This window comes from Aedes albopictus, chromosome 3 (genome assembly GCF_035046485.1).
Source record: "Aedes albopictus strain Foshan chromosome 3, AalbF5, whole genome shotgun sequence".
NCBI classification, from domain to species: domain Eukaryota; kingdom Metazoa; phylum Arthropoda; class Insecta; order Diptera; family Culicidae; genus Aedes; species Aedes albopictus.
Genome location: NC_085138.1, coordinates 418,224,876 through 418,246,025, shown reverse-complemented (window position 1 = coordinate 418,246,025; position 21,150 = coordinate 418,224,876).

Here is a 21,150-nt window from a genome sequence, read left to right as displayed (position 1 = left end):
ATTGATGGCTTTATGACATCTGTCAGGCATTGCAGTTACTTAATTTTATTCGTTAAGTGAAACGTTGCAGTTAAGTGAAACATGTTGCAGTTAGCAGTAAAACAAAATTACTGACACCGAAAACTGTCATATAACTGCGAAAGTGTTCGTATATCGCAAAACTAATTAGTAGACTTGGTTCCAGGAGGAGCGTAATATCATAAAGACTATTCCGTGAATCACGTTTATTATTCAAATAGCAAAACATTGGAACCATAAAAAGTTACGTTATATCGAGGTAAAAGTTACGTTATACTGAGTTACGTAATATCGAGGCTACGTTATACCGAGGTATGACTGTATACAAATCAGTTGGTAACCAAATTCACAAAACAAAAAAATTCGGCTCCGTGAAGCAAAAAAAACTATTTTTTTATTTCTTTCTATTCGAAAATTACAAAACTAGATTGGACATATTTTTATACAATACAAAAACGCTTTTGGGAGGCAAATATGTATCAAATTAACGAATTCACCATGCTATAAGCGAAATTATAAGCATGACCGCCACATGCAGAGTTATTGCACACCTTGGAACCTCGCTAATTGTTGCACACTCCATGCTTTTCTTATGAGGTGTGCAACAATTGGCGAGTTTTTAAGGTGTGTAACAATTGGCGATTTACCCTCGATGATGGATATGGAAAATCATGAAGCTAGAGCCGTCGCATGCCTAGTTTTGGCGTCAAAGCCAAAATGTCCACGAAACAGGTTCCTCCAGGGCACATTCCGGTGGCCACGGGTTAGCCAGAGAGATCACTGGTCATTTTCATGCTTACTAAGATGATGGATATGAAAAAATCATGAAGATAGAGCCGTCGCATGCCTAGTTTTGGTGTCATGGTCAAAATGTCCTCGAAACAGGTTCCTCCAGGGCACATTCCGGAGGCCACGGGTTAGAAAGGGAGGTCACTGGTTATTTTCATGGTTACTAAGATGATGGATTTGAAAAATCATGAAGATAGAGCCGTCGCATGCCTAGTTTTGGTGTCATGGTCAAAATGTCCTCGAAACAGGTTCCTCCAGGGCACATTCCGGAGGCCACGGGTTAGAAAGGGAGGTCACTGGTTATTTTCATGGTTACTAAGATGATGGATATGAAAAATCATGAAGATAGAGCCGTCGCATGCCTAGTTATGGTGTCATGGTCAAAATGTCCTCGAAACAGGTTCCTCCAGGGCACATTCCGGTGGCCACGGGTTGGCAAGGGAGGTCACTGGTCATTTTCATGGTTACCAAAATAATGGATATGGAAAATCATGAAGATAGAGCCGTCGCATGCCTAGTTTTGGTGCCATAACTGAAATGTCCACGAAACAGGTTCCCGCGAGGGCCATTCCGACACCCGGGACAGGACCAGATCGTGTTGACCGGTTCCACATGTCCACTATCAGACGCGCATTATCCAGTTGGACATTTTTGCTGAAGACACCAACATTGTATCTAGTAAAGCATGTAAACCATAATTGAAAGCGTATGCCGTGTACTGAGTACACGACGCGACCGCTCGTGTAACTTTTTTTGATGCGACTGATGGTGGGTTAATTTTCCATTTAAAGTTTTAAATTCACTAGTTGTAAGATTTTAGACGCGTTATTCGGTTTTAGACGAGAAAAATTAAGCGGTGAAGGAAATTTTTCTTTCCAACCGATGCTTAGTTGTATACGCCCCAAAGTGGCATTTCCAATATTTTGATATTTGAAGTTATTTAACTTAGTTTAAATTTGTTGAACAAAATTCTGTCACATGGTTCCATGGAGATCCACTGGGTACTGGTTTTACAGAAATTCTTTTGACAATATTTGAACAGGCACTGATGTTATCCGCAAAAGTTGTTTTAAAGTGATCAATTTGACCCCGGATTACGGTACTCCAAATCAACAAAATTAAAAATAAGATTGAAACCCTTAAAACATGTTTCAAAGTTTAAAAATACGTTTTAAAATGGCTCAATACAGGCTGAGAATGTCAATACTTGTTTTACTGATAAAAAAAAAATGTTCCATTTGATTGTACCTGGGAATCTAGCGAGAAATATCGAATAATTGATCAATGTTGCTTCAGTTTACTATATTTGGAATCTTAGTTTTGTGCATTTGTAATGTTCAATTAATGTTTCCCTCGTACATTTGTAGGGTTCTTTTTTATTTTTTTTTGTGTAACCCGTAGGATACGGGACTTACAACAAATTATCAAACCGCTGCCAAAGACAAGAACATCAATATTTTTCAATGAAATTTCGAGGTTCATTTCATTATTAGTTGTAGTTTCAATAATGCTGCGAGCATCAAAAATTGCAGCCACGTGGACAGTTTTATTCCGGTAGACGTCTGGGTCGGGAGGTGTAAAACTTGCATAACCTTCTTTTAGCGAGGTAATTGGGCCCAATTCAAAAAACTTTATCTGAAAAGTGGTTAGTTCTATGAATTATTGTCCCCATCAGTTGGAATTCAAATGACTTCATCTGAAAAGTGGTAAGTTCCATGTAATATTGTATATTACGACAAGCGGACAAGCCAGGGGGTTAAGAAGTATATAAGGGATGCAGAACTTTTTCAAGGCCTCGATAACATTTTTAAGTTTGAGTCTAATTTCTATGCGCTTGTAAAAAGATTTTAAGGCACGCAAGGAGTAGATTATTCTGTCCTAGGCTAGATCTGAAGCATATCGAATTTAACTATAAGTAAAACTTTATGGTAACATACTGTTTTTGTGTAAAAAATCATGTTTTCCACGAATTTTAAAAAAATTGCCTGCTTTAAGGCGTTTAATATTACAAAAGAACTTGAATTAAACGCCTAAATGTAAGCAATTTATTTATAAAACGTTCATATTTTAAAAGAAATTACGTACCTTTAGGCGTTTAATAATGTTTTACAGAAGAACCCGCATTACACGCCTAACGATAGGCAATTTCTTTTACATTGTCTTCAGATGTTGGTCTAGAAATGACCGCAAGACAGGCAAATCTTTCCCTAGCACGGACATCAAAATCCACCCTTATTGCAGTAATATTGGAGTAGTAATCCTCAACAGAAACCGAGCTGTGAATGGAGAACTAAGACTGTGAAGTCACTGCCAAACGAAACCAATGCCAGAATTAACTGATGGACCTAAACCAATCGATTACACTTCGTCATCTTGTGATCGAAAGGTGTCATCCACCTGGATAATAGGGCACATCTATGTTGTGTGTTGTACGGCGTTAATTTGTGAGGTGTCTTATGTGTGCATTTGTAATGTTATGAATGTCTACAGCTACAGCATCTTAAACTTGGCGGTTTTGTATGAAAATCGTCGTTTGTCCGATCAATTATGCACCACAGTGTCTATACACATTTTGGGTCAAACTATTTACCGAATGAAGATGTTTCGCTTGATTTTGAACCGTGTCATTTTTGCAGTTTGCCTTCTCCAACTCTTCGCCGTTTGTGCAATGATTTTCGAGCTGGTCACCATACCGAGGAGTCACCATCCCCAACTACCACTCGCCCTTTCAGACCACGCTTCTCGATGGGGTCGAATCATTCCACAAGGATGGCTGGCTCCATGACCGCTGTCGCTCCATTGAAACTTTTAAAGCACTTGCGGTGGTCAGTTTTTCCCGCTTTTCCGTCCTGATAGAATTTTATACAGAATGTGTTTTTCGTGTTTCCGTCATTTTTTTTTTCGATTTGCCACCAATCATCACTGCAGCAACAAATTTTAAAGAATATCCTTGAAAATAGTCAGCTAAGTGAACTGAATATCTGTGCCACAAATATAATTTTGCACAGTACTTTCCGCCGTACGACCTTTTTGGCCAACTGCAGTCCAAATAAATTCCCAGTAGCCGTCCCGTTTACGTCGACTAGAAACTTGGCATCTTCAATCGCCTCCTGATACTCCCTTCAGCCATCTCTTTAACTATTTCATACATTTTATGGTCAGTTTTTTTAAAAACCTACTGGAACACATGAACGGGCTTCCCATGAGGGCGAAAAGTTCTTCGCCTTGAGCATGTGTTGCTCCACTCGTTACAACGGTCCATACAATGGACTCAAGCAGGCCCCCAGGGTTTGAGGGATCCTCAGTTTTTCCTTTGAAAACTACTTCGCAAGTTTGACAGTGCATGAAAACAGTTGACACCCCATACAATTAATTTTGTCTTCATCCAGTGTGAAATCTGGACGTTCGCACTCATTCTGGTGGTTATTTGTTAACTCCACGACCCACCGGCGAAAATAATTTACGTCGATCATTCGGTATCCTCTTATTGGCACCCATTGGCTCTCAGCCTACATTATGAAGTAGTGGCTGTTAATTGCTATATCCGTGGATAATGGGTAAAAGTGTTGTGAAATTGACGGTGTCTTCTTGAAAATGGTTGGCTTGAAATGCGTTCCGGCAAAGATTGATGGTAGAACGGTGGCGTGTTCTTCCTCCACGGCATCCGATTTACGCTTTTTCTCTTAAGGTTTCCGATTTTATAAGCGATTTTTCCACCGTGGTTTTTCCTGTCACCTCCTCTAGCAATGTAGTAGTTCTCCTGTAGGCATAATTGGAAAGCCTAGAAGGGAATTACTAATCCGTTAACAATAAAAAAAAAAATACCGCTGACTTGGATGTCAGGTTAAATTTCATAAAAACGTATCACTAATCAAGCAAGACTGGTTTTTATTGAAGGGTTTGATTAACAACATAACATGAACATAAAAAAATCTTTAACTTAATCTACTACTGATTTCAATGCCGCTTGCATTTCAATAAAGTGCAGATGGCCGGAGCGTACGTCTGCAAATCTCTGGCACGTAGTTTCCCACGATGGTGCAGTAACGGAACATCTGCTCGCTGCTTCTTACAATAGTTACCAGAATGATCTCCTTTATGTTGCAAACATCCTCGACTGAATCTCGGAGCCGCGAAAACGACATCACTTATTTTCGTTTTGTTTGAGCTGTCAAATATTATCCAATAATTGGCTATTTGATATCGCTTACGTCCTGCTAGCTTAGTTATAACAAGTAAATGTTGGCGACGCTATGTTATTGTTCTAACTAATGGAAAACATCTTTTATAACATCGAAGATGTTCTATAAGTCGCCATTTTTTGTGCTTTTTCGGTGTTATAGGTGTACAGCGTTTAGTTATGCACATTCATAATCTTACTAGAGGATTTGTATAGAACCTGTATATCCTACACTCATTACTTCGGCATCGAACGAATCGGCACTGTGTTGAATCTACCTAATCTCTGTTTATTCTTCAAACTGTCAAAAATTTCGAAAATTTCAAATATATGTATGATCAAGCGATAGAACAGTTCAATTTTAACTAAAAATCAGTTGGTCGCTATAGTAAACTTAAAAATTGGTTGATTTGAACTAGAATTTAATTGCGTTTACAATTTATTTCTCTGCGAGATAGTATGAAAATTCATGTGTTTTGCGAAAGTTGGACAATTTTTATAGAAATTGCGTACCTTTAGGCTTTTAATGTATTACAGAAGAACCCGCATTAAACGCCTAACGGTAGGCAATTTCTTTTAAAATCGTCTTCAGATGTTAGTCTAGAAATGACTACAAGACAAGCAAATCGTTCCCTAGCACGGACATCAGAATCCACCCGATTTGCACTAAAACCCGATTAGGGGTTGTCCATTAATTACGTAAGGGATTTTTTGCGATTTTCCGACACCCCCTCCCCCCCCCCCCCCTTGTAAGATTGTTTACATGAGAACCCAAAAATTTTTGTATGACGCGTAAGATTTTTCAAACCCCCCCCTCCCCCCTATAAACCCTTACGTCATTAATGAACAGCCCCTTAGGATTAGTAATCCCAAACAGAAGTGATGCTGTGAATAGGACTGTGAAGTAATCGGCGAACTGCCAAACACAATCCAACTCCAGAATTAACTGATGAACCTAAACCAATTGGTAAAACTCCGTCATCTTGCGATCGGAAGGTGTCATCCAAGGGGGCACATCTATGTTGTGTGTTGTGCTGTGTTAATTTGTGAGGTGTCTTATGTGTGCACTTGTAATGTTCTGTATGTCTACAGCTACAGCTTCTAAACTTGGCGGTTTTGTATGAAAATTAGCCTTTATCCGATCAATTATGCATCACAGTGTATATACACAATTTGGGTCAAACTACTTACCGAGTGAAGATGCTTCTTTAGATTTTTGACCTTGTGATTTTTGCAGTTTGCCTTCTCCAACTCTTCGCCGTATGTGCAATAATTTTCGAGCTGGTCACCATACCGAAGAGTCACCATCCCCAATTACCACTCGCCCTTTCAGACCACGCTTCTTGATGTGGTCGAATCATTCCACAAGGATGGCTGGCTCTATGACCGCTGCCGCTCCATTGAAACTTTTAAAGCACTTGCGGTGGTTAGTTTTTCTTGCTTTTTCGTCCTGATAGCATTTTATACAGAATGTGTTCTTCATGTTCCCGTAGATCACTTTTTTTGATTTGCCACCAATCATCACTGCAGCAACAAATTTTAAACAATATCCTTGAAAATAGTCAGCTAAGTGAACTAAATATCTGTACCACAAATATAATTTTGCACAGTACTTTCCGCCGTACGACCTTTTTGGCCAACTGCAGTCCAAATAAATTCCCAGTAGCCGTCCCGTTTACGTCGACTAGAAACTTGGCATCTTCAATCGCCTCCTGATACTCCCTTCAGCCATCTCTTTAACTATTTCATACATTTTATGGTCAGTTTTTTTAAAAACCTACTGGAACACATGAACGGGCTTCCCATGAGGGCGAAAAGTTCTTCGCCTTGAGCATGTGTTGCTCCACTCGTTACAACGGTCCATACAATGGACTCAAGCAGGCCCCCAGGGTTTGAGGGATCCTCAGTTTTTCCTTTGAAAACTACTTCGCAAGTTTGACAGTGCATGAAAACAGTTGACACCCCATACAATTAATTTTGTCTTCATCCAGTGTGAAATCTGGACGTTCGCACTCATTCTGGTGGTTATTTGTTAACTCCACGACCCACCGGCGAAAATAATTTACGTCGATCATTCGGTATCCTCTTATTGGCACCCATTGGCTCTCAGCCTACATTATGAAGTAGTGGCTGTTAATTGCTATATCCGTGGATAATGGGTAAAAGTGTTGTGAAATTGACGGTGTCTTCTTGAAAATGGTTGGCTTGAAATGCGTTCCGGCAAAGATTGATGGTAGAACGGTGGCGTGTTCTTCCTCCACGGCATCCGATTCACGCTTTTTCTCTTAAGGTTTCCAATTTTATAAGCGATTTTTCCACCGTGGTTTTTCCTGTCACCTCCTCTAGCAATGTAGTAGTTCTCCTGTAGGCATAATTGGAAAGCATAGAAGGGAATTACTAATCCGGCAACGATAAAAAAATACCGCTGACTTGGATGCCAGGTTAAATTGAAGAAAAACGTATCACTAATCAAGCCAGACTGGTTTATATTGAAGGGTTTGATTAACAACATAACATGAACATAAAAAAATATTTAACAACTTAATCTACTACTGATTTCAATGCCGCTTGCATTTCAATAAAGTGCAGATGGCCGGAGCGTACGTCTGCAAATCTCTGGCACGTAGTTTCCCACGATGGTGCAGTAACGGAACATCTGCTCGATGCTTCTTACAATAGTTACCAGAATGATCTCCTTTATGTTGCAAACATCCTCGACTGAATCTCGGAGCCGCGAAAACGACATCACTTATTTTCGTTTTGTTTGAGCTGTCAAATTTTATCCAATAATTGGCTATTTGATATCGCTTATGTCCTGCTAGCTTAGTTATAACAAGTAAATGTTGGCGACGCTATGTTATTGTTCTAACTATGTAAACATATTTTATAACATCAAAGATGTTCTATAAACCGCCATTGTTTGCGCTTTTTCGGTGTTTTTCGGTGTTATAGGTGTACAGGTTTTAGTTGTAGACGGGCTTGGTGGTCTAGTGGCTACCACTTCTGATTCGTATGCAGAAGGTCATGGGTTCAATCCCTGGCCCGTCACTTTGTATCTTTCTATCCACTTTCTCTCGCACTCTCTTCTCTACATATACAACTCATGTATATTCATATGTTCATAGCCATCGCTAGAACCAGAAACGAATTGAAAAAAGTCGTTTCCCTCCCTTCCAACTTCTACTCACAGCACAGTGTATATATAACGCCTATAAGTTATGCAACCAAAAGCGTGCTGTGCCGCTTGACCTTATTCACCTTATTCACCACACAATCTATCACGAACACTATAAATATCCCCTATCCATGGATCGCATCACCGACCCAATGGTGACTTCCAGATCTTCCATCCTTTCCGTCTAAAAATACCCCAGTCCGTGCAGGTTGTGGGGACGCAGAGTGCTCTCGGTCTCTAGTAGCAACAACCAGTACACTCTGACATTCCTTTTCCTTCCCAGCTGACTATAAGGACTTGGCCGGCGCCGTTATTGATCAAATATGCATGAGCTGCTAAAATTGCACTTTGAGAATAAGTGGAATGTCCCAGCCTCTTATTCAGTTGGATCTCAGTGCAATTGGTACCAGTTCAGATCAATCACGGAGGAGCAACCATTGACATGTATAGTCAGAATTGATCGTTTTGATCGTTATAGGTGTACAGGTTTTAGTTATGCACATTCATAATCTTACTAGAGGATTTGTATAGAACATGTATATCATAAACTCATTACTTGGGCAACGAACGAATCGGCACTGTGTTGAATCTACCTAATCTCTGTTTATTCTTCAAACTGTCAAAAATTTCGACAATTACAAATATATGTATTATCAAGCAATAGAACAGTTCAGTTTTAACTAAAAATCAGTTGGTCGCTATAGTAAACTAAAAAAATGGTTGATTTGAACTAGAATTTAATTGGTTTTACAATTTATTTCTCAGCGAAATAGTATGAAAATTCATGTGTTTTGCGAAATGTCCAACTTTTATAAGAAATTGCGTACCTTTAGGCTTTTATTGTATTACAGAAGGACCCGCATTAAACGCCTAACGGTAGGCAATTTCTTTCAAAATCGTCTCCAGATGTTAGTCTAGAAATGACTGCATGACAGGCAAATCTTTCCCTAGCACGGACATCAAAATCCACCCGCATTGCACTAAACCCCGATTAGAATTAGTACACCCCAACCGAAATCCAGCTGAGAATGGAGAACTGAGACTGTGAAGTAATCTGCGCACTGCCAAACGAAATCCAACTCCAGGATTAACTGATGGACCTAAACCAATTGTTAAAACTCTGTCAGCTTGTGATCGGAAGGTGTCATCCATCTGGATAATAGGGCACATCTATGTTGTGTGTTGTGCTGTGTTAATTTGTGAGGTGTCTTATGTGTTGTAATGTTATGTATGTCTACAACTACAGCATCTTGGCGGTTTTGTATGTAAATCATCCGATCAATTATGCACTACAGTGTATTACGCATTTTGGGTCAAACTACTTACCGAATGAAGATGCTTCGTTTGATTTTGAACCGTGTGATTTTTACAGTTTGCCTTCTCCAACTCTTCGTCGTATGTGCAATGATTTTTTTAGCTGATCCAAATACCGAGGAGTCACCATCTCCGACTACCACTCGCCCTTTTAAACCACGCTTCTCTATGTGGTCGAATCTTTCCACAAGGATGGCTGGCTCTATGTCCCCTGCTGCTCCATCGAAATTTTTGAAGCACTTGTGGCGGTCAGTTTTTCCCGCTGTCTTCCGCTATCAGCACGCATTTGATATGAATGTGTTTTTTTTGTGTTTCCGTAGACCACTTTTTGCCTTTCTCGTACACTAAGTGTACTGGAAAGGCTATATGTTCACTCCAAAAATGACTTTTTGATAGAAGGCCCGGAGGGTCGAGTCACATATACCAATCAACTCAGCTCGACGAATTGAGGTGATGTCTGTGTGTGTGTATGTATGTGTGTGTGTGTATGTGTGTGTACAAAATAAACTCACATCACTTTTTGACAGTAAACCTCAACCGATTTTAATGACCGACGGTTCATTTGACGCGGAATCTGGTCCCATTGTTCCCTATTGAAAATGGTTCGGATCGGTTCAGCCGTTCCGGAGTTATGGCCATTTAGGTGTTCCGGACTGGTACCCCAGGAAGGGGCCAGATATGAAAATGCTACAAAACCATGCATGCGACATATCAAACCGCGGCTTTTCGATAACCTGACGAACGGTAAGCAGGAAAATATTTTCCGTCCACATCTGAACCAGTAGTATTCCGGAATCGGTTCCGGATGTCCCGCCGGAAGTGGCAAAATATAAAAGTGAGCCAAATCCATGCATGCGACACCTCAAATAGCGGCTTTTTCGATAACCTGGTGAATAGTGGACAGGAAAATAGCCTTTGATCCAGCGGAGACTACCGGTAGTGTTCAGGAACCGATTCCGGGTGCCTCGCCGGAAGTGGCAAAATATAAAAGTGAGTCAAATCCATGCATGTGACACATCAACTAGCGGCTTTTTCGATAACCTGGTGAATAGTGGACAGGAAAATAGCCTTTGATCCAGCGGAGACTACCGGTAGTGTTCCGGAACCGGTTCCGAGTGCCTCGCCGGAAGTGGCCAAATATAAAATTGAACCAAACCCATGCATGCGACACATCAAATCACGTCTCTTTAGATAACCTAATGAACGGTTAGCAATAAAATGGAATCAGACTATATTTAGGAAAAGCAGTAGTATTCCGGAACTGGTTTCGTGTGTCCCGCCGGAAGTGGTCAAATGTAGATGGGAACCAAACCCATGCATGCGACACATTAAATAGCAGGGTTTTCGAAGAACGGTAAGCAGGAAAATAGCCTTAGCCTTGAACCAAATGCATGCATGCAACACATCAAATTGCGGCTCTTTAGATAACCTGATGAACGTTTAGCAACAAAATGGTTTCAAACCATACTTGAGACAACCAGTAGTATTCCAGAACCGGTTCCGGGTGTCTTGCTGGAAGTGGTCAAATGCATATAGGAGCCAAACCCATGTATGCGACACATCAAACCACAGCTTTTTCGATAACCTGATGAACGGTTTACAAGAAAATAGTCTCAGTGACCAAAATGTAAAATGAATCAAATCCATGCATGCACATCAATTTTCGGCTTTTCAGAAAACCTGTTAAACAGCTAGCAAGAAACTAGTGTCAGACCATATTTGAGACAATAGGTACAGTCTTGGAACCGGTTCCGGGTATCGCACAGGAAGTGGTAAAAACAGTGAAAATAATCAATGCAATCGATAAATATGTGTATGAGAACAAAATCTTGAAAAAAAAAACTGAAGCATGCTCATCAAATCAAACTTTTCCATATTCCTGAGGTGTAAATATACAGTAGAATGGGAGTTGCATGAGAAAATTGAAATTTAATCGCATAAAACCTCGACCAAAGTTTTTCAATCCTCTTTTGCGTCTTAAATTGCTGCGCAAAATTTTGATCAGACTGATTGCTCCTCGCGCTCTGTTATATGGTTCTAATTTAAATTGGATTCAGTACGAAAAATTTCACTTGCTTCCATTTTTTTGGTCAAGTTTTTTGAATCTAGTAACCAATGATAATAAAATATAGCCTGAAGTGTACAGAAAAAAGTTTATCGAAGACTGTAAAGTGATTATTGGTTGTGAAATAAATTATATTTTAGCTTGTTGTTATCGTCTTGGTATTGATGGGCCTCCAGTAATAGTCAAGGTGGTCACGCAGTCAACTAAGAGGTCTGATATTTTGCAACTCTGCCTATACATTGAATATAACATCGGAAATATGTGCCATCAGTTAGTTGGCTTGTATAAAATTCTTGCTTTTAAACATAAAGTATTCACAGGATTCAGGATTCAGGAGTCGATGAAAGATCATGAGTACATATTCGACGAGAAAGGCACTATCACCACTAGGTGGATTCATCCGGGTTTTTCCATTTGCCATCAATCATCGCTGTGGAAGAATATCTCTAAAAAATAGTCAACTAAGCAAACTAAATGCCTACCATAAATATAGTCGTAGGCAGCACTTTCCACCATACGACCTTTTCGGCCAATTGCTGTACAAATAAATTTTGGCGCAAGCCGTTCCGTTTACGCCGAAAACGTTGACTTGGGACTTCTCCTCTTCGATCGCCTTTTCCAAATCTTCTTCAGCCATCTCCTTAACTATTTCAAACATTTCATGCTCAGTTAAAAAATAAACTTATGAAACACCTGAACGGCTTCCCATGAGAGCTAAAAATTCCTCGTTGTGTGCATGTGTTTCTCCGCTCGTTACGACAGCCCATGCAATGGACTTACGAAGGTCCTCAGTTTTTCCTTTGAAAACTACGTCGCATGTTTTACAGTGCAGGTAGATAGTTGACAGCATAGAATTAAATATGTCATCACCCAGTGTGAAAACGTTCGCACTCGTTGTGGTGGTTATTTGTCAATGCTACGACCTACCGGAGAAGATAATTTACGTCAATCATTCGGCATCCTTTTATTGGCACCCTCATTGGCTCTCATCCTTCTTTATGAAATCGTGACATTTAACTGTTTTATCTGTTGATAATCTGTAATAATGTTGTGTAATTCGTGTTTAGTAAAACAAATATCCCAATTCTCCAATACAACATATACAACGCAACAGGGTATAAGAACAATGTACTTTAAAATTTTCGAAAACGTAAATGGGACCACTGAAACCCTACAAATGCGGTAGTATGCAAAAGGACATACACTTCACAGTCGAACGCAATATGCAGATCGAAATCGTTGAATTAATAACTGTAAGAAATTTCAAAGGCTCAATACAATGAAACATTATTTTTGAAGAAACATACAGCCAATCTCGTAACATTATTCATCTAGAACGCTTAAAATACAAGTTTTTCACTGTTAATGTATTTTGGTCAATTGGTAAACTACATGAAGTCGCTGTGTGATTGCATACTGTTAGGCGTATTCTGTGGATCTGGCGATACATATTTACTAAAATTCCACAAACAAATATAACAATAACCAGAATAACTGTCTGTTAATCGAAGAAATTTGATTATTAGCAACAATACGTTTATTAATTTACCACACTTCTGTGATTTAACAGTATTCATGGCTAAGGTGGTGATGATTCTTTAAATGTCGCAAGTAGCCTTCGGCGTCTTGAAAAGAGGCAGCACAAGACGTGATCATACAACTAAGCATTGCTACTGTTGAAGCTAGGGATAGGGGAAGAGGGATTTCTTTAACTTGTTAATGCTGTTGTAAGATTCCCGCTCAGGAATTTAGAATGCTTCGCAACTAATGAAGTGTCAAACCAATATCGATATTTTTGAATGAGGCAGACCAAGAACAGCGACACTTGGTACTTGGACTCAAACGCCGATTACATGTGCAGCGGTTGGAAGTTCATTATGGAAGTCCCCGAAGAAAACGTAAAAACCACCTCGAATATTGTTCACATCCTTTCTTCTTTCCTTCGAGTACTACCAATTTAGGAATCGCAGGGAGTTTCCGGTCAACTTCAACTTGGTATGTTTTTTGCCTTTCTCGTACACTAAGTGTACTGGAAAGGCTATATGTTCACTCCAAAAATGGCTTTTTGATAGGAGGCCCGGAGAGTCGAGTCACGTATACCAATCAACTCAGCTCGACGAATTGAGATGATGTCTGTGTGTGTATGTGTGTGTGTATGTGTACAAAAATACTCACGTCACTTTTTTGCACTAAATCTCAATCGATTTTACCGATCGATGGTTCATTCGACGGGGAATCTGGTCTCATTGTTTGGTATTGAAAATGGTTAAGATCGGTCAAGCCGTTCCGGAGTTATGGCCATTTAGGCGTTCCGGGCCGGTACCCCAGGAAGGGACTAGTTATAAAAATGCAACAAACCCATGCATGCGACACATCAAACCGTGGCATTTTCCATGATCTAATGCACAGTAAACAATAAAATAGTCTCAGACCATAACTGAATCGGTAGTGTTCCGGAACCTGTTCCTGGTGTCCCGCTGGAAGTGCTAAAATATAAAAGTAAACTAAAAGTGCATGTGATGCATCAAATAGCAGCTTCTTAGATAACTCGATAAACGGTTATATGCTTAAATCAACTTTATGGTCACCGGAAGTATTCAAGAGCCAGTTGTAGATAACCCTTGGGATGACGGATGATGTATGACCCGTGTTGAATTTTGAATATAAATTGAACCCACCTATACGATCAAATCATAACTTTTCCGATAACTTGAACGGTTTGCAGTCTATGTTCAGACTACATTTAAGAAGTAATCTCTGGGACCTCTGGTAAAGTTCTGGCATCGGCTTAGGGTGTCCCTCCGGAAGTGGTCAAATATAAAAGTGAATTAAACTCTGGATGTCACACATAAGATCGCAGCGTTTTCAATAACCTAATGAACGGCAATATATGCCTAAACTCCTTTTGATACTATACTGCCCCGATTCGCACAACAGTCCCATGTGAATAGGAAACCCAGCAAACATGGGAATGTTATGCGAATAGGGGCAGTACATAGGGGGATTAGGGGCATAATGGACACCCTAAGCAAATGAGTACGTTAGGCCTGTATAACAGAGTAAAACTTAACATATTATCAGTTGACTTACAACTTTAACTTGTTTCCTACGTCTTTCAATTATTTACAGCAGGTAGAATGCCTTTATAGTGAAGAAATAATGAATTGTAAACCGTATGTTTTTTGGGGCTAGCAGGAAAGGTACGGGGCGAAATGGACACCCATCGGGGCATAATGGACACCCCTGCATATTTTGTGCTAATTCTTTGGTTGCATCGACCAGTTAAGTGCTTTGCCTACGGAGATCAATACCACAGATATAATACTCCATCTTAACGAGTTTACATACCATGAAAGTTAATTAAATAAACTTTAGGCTAAAATAATCGGATTGATTTTTTCCAAACTCTCTAAAACGCCTAACAGTATGCAATGCGCGTACATCCATTCGAAATTGCCAGTGTTCATTTCGCCCCGAATCAACTACAACATTAAAATTGTTATTTTAATTAAATTCTGATCAAAAATAAAATACTTCATCCATTGCTAAATCTTCGTCAACATGTAGATAAGGTAACAATTCACTTGTTTTTATGGTTGACACATTCTAAAACTCGGAATACTTTATTTGATACTGCTTCGAAATTATAAGATTTCCATCATATGAAAAAAATATTTCAATTTCAATGATATTTTGGTTATTTTGGAGCAATTTAAATGGTACTTTTGAAAAATAGAACAATGACTTGTTCCTTTACACTTATGCATTCAAAGTTTTACATAAAAATCAACGGTTTCGAAAAAAAGAGGGGTGTCCATTTCGCCCCGGGTGTCCATTATGCCCCTAATCCCCCTACTGATAGAATATTCAAAGGAATTACCGAAAAGATTCAAAGAATTTTGTATGCTGGTACTTTTCCGTTTATATCTCAGTCAATTTCATACCAGTTGTTATACGTTCAACCACATATGAGAATTCAAATCGATAGGTATAAAGTTCGATTTAAATAGGTCGAATCTCCATAGGATATATACAATCTTACGACTCAATCGAGCGCCAGAAAAGGCTGCGGAGACGAACGAAACAATAACGTTCAGAAGTGAATACACCATTGGGAGCATCCATTAAGTACGTCACGCTAAAATCGGGAATTTTCGACCCCCCCTCCCCCCTTCGAACGGGTTTTTCCTATACTTAATACATTGCTTGTCACACTTTCACAAACCCCCCCCCTCCCCCTAGGACCGTGACGTACTTAATGGATGGCCCCATTCCCGTTAAATGAAGCTGATATTGTCGAACTTCTAAAGCCATTCCTGGTGGGACTCCTGGAAGGAAGCCGTGACGAGGCTGGGGTTTCAAAAGAAATCTCGGAACAAAATTTGTTAAAAATCTCAAAAATAAATGTTTGCTGACAACTGTACGTTATTTTGGATATTCGGAATTATTTGAGGCTTAATAAAAATAAGCTATTAGTAAACTTTTGGATAGACAATGGAAATAGTGCTGTTTTTATTTTAATCTGTACCAATTCTCGGTTGAGTATCATATGAAGCTCGTAAATAAATTCTCTGAAAATTTCCATTATTTTCCGTTATACCAATCAATAAATTATTTATCAGGATCCCCATAGCGAACGATTTTTCTTCCGTTTGTACCGTGACATTACCTAAATCCAACCACTTTTTTCGCCTCCAAATTCCATTGAAGCAATTTGTTTGGCATGGTGTAAACGTATCGAGGAATCGAAAAAAGTGAATGGAATTAGGTGATGTCAGGGTACACCAGTTCCCATTGAATAAAACATCTTCACTGTGCACTGCATAGGCTTTTTGAACCGCATAGATTGATTGTCTCTTCTTCGGGACAGGAATATCCACTTTCAAGAGCGAATAGGTTGTTGTATTGCACCAGTGTCCACTGGTAAATACTTCCAAGAAACCTTTCTCCCGTTAATTCGTCGTATTTTCCATGACCGATCTAGGAACTTCGATGGAGCTTCAAGCAGATGGTAGTGAAATCGGGGTTTGGAAAATTTCGACTGCTTCTGATGCACTTTTGAAATTCTGCAGAATAAAACGCAAGAAGAATGATTATGTAGCACCAAAACTAATAGTAATTAAATTATTAACATTACACCATTCCGGTCAATCATCCGAGAAAACTAGAAACTTTGTGGGTGGCACGGCAAAACCGGGTAAACAAACACACGGACACGATATGAAAAAAATCTTGTTTTTGTCGTTTCTTTTTTTGACATTTGATGCCCTTACCGTGATACACGAAAAAATCAAAACTACCAATTTTTGGGTTGATTTTACCCTAATTTGAGTATATCGAATAAACTACACGGAAAAATATTTTAACCCAGCGAATATGTTTTGAAAACTCTAATTTCGCTAAACAGCTTTTAGTTTTTACCCAGTACTACGTTACTTTTTCTCAGAGGGGTGACAACAACGGTGCGAAACTCGCGATTTTTTATTAGGTCAAGTTCGCAGATTGTGAACGGACCTCGGTACCCAATTCGTACTCAGTTCATAACTTTTGATTGGTCCTCTACTGTCAAATCGGTATAACACGCTAAAAATAATTTACGCAAATGGCAAATCACGCAGAAAAAAATACACAGTAATGAATTTTATTGGGTACCGGATTGGACCCACAAAATTCAATATTTTTCCTTCGTAGTTTGAGGTCTTGAAATTAGTCTACACTGAGGATAATATCCGTACACCGATAAAAATGCAAACTTTAAATCTAGATTGAGTTTAATTTAATGTATGTATCTGCCACGCTTATTTTTTATATGACAGCCTAAGCCTTGTTTTTATGAGTGCAAACGTAATATCCATACCGGTCCTTTTATCTACTATCCATCAATTTACGAGCGATAATGGCCGTCACAATTACGCTCACTTTTTGGTAGGGATCAGCCGATCTGACGTTTGGCTTGTGTCGTTTGGCAGCTGGTCGATAAGAAAACTGCCAAACGGCACAAGCCAAACGTCAGATCGGCTTATCCCTACCAGAAAATGAGCATATTCGCGGCGGCATGCGCGGCGGCCATTAGCGCTCGTAAATTGCTGGATAGCATAGCCTATACAATTTATACGACTTTGCCTACATAAAAAGTATGTTTGATTTCCTATATTTAAAAATCATAACACTTCAAACATAGTTTTTATGTCTCGCCCTGGATCTCGAGCCCGCTCGTTGCAACGTTTTGCCTTTCTCGTACACTAAGTGTTCTGGAAAGGCTATATGTTCACTCCAAAAATGACTTTTCGATAGAAGGCCCGGAGGGTCGAGTCACATATACCAATCAACTCAGCTCGACGAATTGAGGTGATGTCTGTGTGTATGTATGTGTGTGTATGTATGTGTGTATGTGTGTACAAAAAACTCACATCACTTTTTTACAGTAAACTTCATCCAATTTCAATGACCGACGGTTCATTCGACGCGGAATCTGATCCCATTGTTTCCTATTGAAAATGGTTCGATTCGGTCCAGCCGTTCCGGAGATATGGCCATTTAGGTGTTCCGGAACGGTACCCCAGGAAGGGACCAGATATGAAAATGCATCAAACCTATGCATGCGACACATCAAACCACGGCATTTTCAATAACCTGATGAGCGATAAGCAGGAAAATAGTCTCAGACCATATGTGAACCAGTAGTGTTCCCGAACCGGTTCTGGGCGTCCCGCTGGAAGTAGCCAAATATGCAATTGAACCAAATCCATACATGTGACACATTAAACCACGGCATTTTCGATGACCTGATGGACAATGAGCAGGAAAATCATCCCAGACCATATCTGAACCGGTAGTGTTCCGGAACCGGTTCTAGGCGTCCCGCTGGAGGTGGCCAAATATACAATTGAACCAAACCCATACATGCGACACATCAAATCACGGCATTTTCGATGACCTGGTGGACAATGAGCAGGAAAACCATCTCAGACCATATTTGAACCAGTAGTGTTCCGGAACCGGTTCCGGGGTTCCCGCCGAAGTGGTCAAATCTGAAAGAAAACAAATCCGTACATGCGTCACATCTAATAGCGACTTTTTAGATTACCTAATGAACGGCCAGCAAGTGTTTCGGAATCGGTTTTGAGTGGCCGGGAGAGGCCAAATGTAAAAGTAAACCAAATCCAGGCATGTGACACATCAAATCGCGGCTTTTGCGATTACCTGATGAACAGTTAGCTAGAAAATAGCCTTAGGTCACACTAAAGACAACTGGTAGTGTTCCGGAATGGGTTCCGAGAGTCCCGTCGAAATGGTCAAACTCTGCATGTGACACCTTCAATTTGCAGCGTTTTTGGTTAACCGATGGGCAGTTAACAAGACAATAATGTCAGACCATATTTGGTTAAGCCGGTAGTTACCCAGAATCAGATCCGGGTAACCTTGACCAAACACAAATTATTGACCATAGTTATAAACAGACAACACTACCATTCCTCGAAATGTGTCACATCACAAACACAGACAAAACAGTGAATAAGCGAACAGACGTAGATAGACTTAGCACCACATACACAGCTGTGTTGCACAGCATTAAAACTATACAAGAACGCAACAAACCGAATGTAGAACGACAAACCGACAATGAAACGTAGATTATTAGGATAGGGCACTTTCGCTACCAATGACCGTTCAATTATATGTGGGGGGTTGTTAGAAGTAGATTTGCGCCAAACGCGTACAGTCAGTTGCAAAACTAGATAAACCAAATAAGTGTAAGACAAAATTTATCATTAGACAAGGAACCCGACAATTTCAACTTTTGATAATGACTTTACAGCATGTACCAACAACAACTCGACAAGACAGTTACAGTTAGACGAAACATAAGACCAAAAACGAAAAATTAATGTAAGTAATCCAGACGAATTGTGTATCCGTAGATTGTATCAAATTAGTACATGTATTAAATTTTAGTACCCCTGAAGATGACACAAAACCCCAGTGTCGAAACGTCGGGCAAATAATAAACCTCGTTTTCCCAAATTACAAGACTGCGTAGCCGTTTAAATCGTAGAATAAACCATTTCTACAATAATAACAAAACTTTTCTGAATGGTTTTGTCACCCTAGTAGATAACGTGTTGTGTATATGGTTGGTTTTTTTGGTTCAACAACAGAACCGAAACATAGCAACTGGTGAACGGCATCCATTTTTGTAATTCGCAGCTCTTTATTTTAAAAGCATTGAAAAAATGACTCCGAAAAGGAAATACACTTCGTATGTGCGTGCAAACAAGAAACGTGAGTATAATTGACGGTAATATATCGGATTATATTCTAAAATCGCTCTTTCATTTAACAAGCAGAGGCTTCATCATCGTCAATTGTTTTTGCGGCAAATGCGGCGAATAAGGCACATTTACAGGCGGAGGTGAAACATTTTTTTTAATGAACATCATTCAATAACAATGAAAAAATAGATGCATTATACTAAATTATTATTTTCAGCTAACGAATTTACTCGCAGGCCAAGAGTTTAGCCAATCCGGCTATGTTTATGTGACTGTGAATTCTGCGGAGAACAGTTTTTCGTTCTCGGAACCGTCCCAGGATCCAATAGGCTTTCAAACTCAGCGGCGTGATACTGAACGGGAACCAACATATCAAGACGAGCAAATCATTGCGGAAAATGGTGAGGATGATGACGATGCAGCACAACTCCACCCAGATGATTTAGAGGAAGATCTTGCGGAAGGTATATTGATCGACGAGAATGAAGCATGTGAAGCGGACCAGAGTCTCCTATTAGATTGTTTCTCTCAACAACAGATCTGTCTCGTTGGCCCTCCCGATTCGAGCATTTTTAAGGTCTCTCATGCGGTATTGTCAGAGCCAAAACAGTTGGAGGCAGTCGATCACGGTGCAGACAGCAGACCATTCTGCGGTGCCGTTTCGCAGGTTCTGAATGTGAAGCTTGGTCCACTAAACCTGACGTTGAGTTCCGTACTGACCACGCCCGCCAACAATGAAAATGGAATTGCATGGCCCGGCGAAGCAAGACCAGTCCAGCAAGACGTCGCTGCTGGTGTGAAAATCGTCAACCCCGAGATTTCCCCTGAGATGCCCGCAGCCGTCATCGAAATCACACGAAATTGCCTGCCTGAAGGATAATTTGGCCTTCATCACGGGCGAGCTGCAGGAAGCAAGGGGCAGCCACAAATTCCCATCGATGAGTTTTTTAAATTGTAAACTTTTAGTGGCTACACAGTCGTTCCCTTAAAAGCAGTATTTTTAATTTGCACAATTTCCCAACAGTTACCCAGCTTGTTACCCAGGCAAACGGACGTATCACTTGAGCAAATTGTGATTGATTTTCACAAAGATAATCACCGAGAAGGTGTCGGTTGTGAGTAAACGTTGTATTGGAGCCAGTGATTTGTGAACTACTGACTATTCTAACTAACCATAACAAGATAAACGATTGGAAGTGAATAAAGTGAGACATCTGTTTGTCTGTGGTTAATATGTTATATATCATCTCAAGGCCCTGATTTTCTTTTGAGAAAACCGTCTACCCTCGTTGGTATGACCGCATTTAATCTGAACACTTATTAATTTGACCCCCTC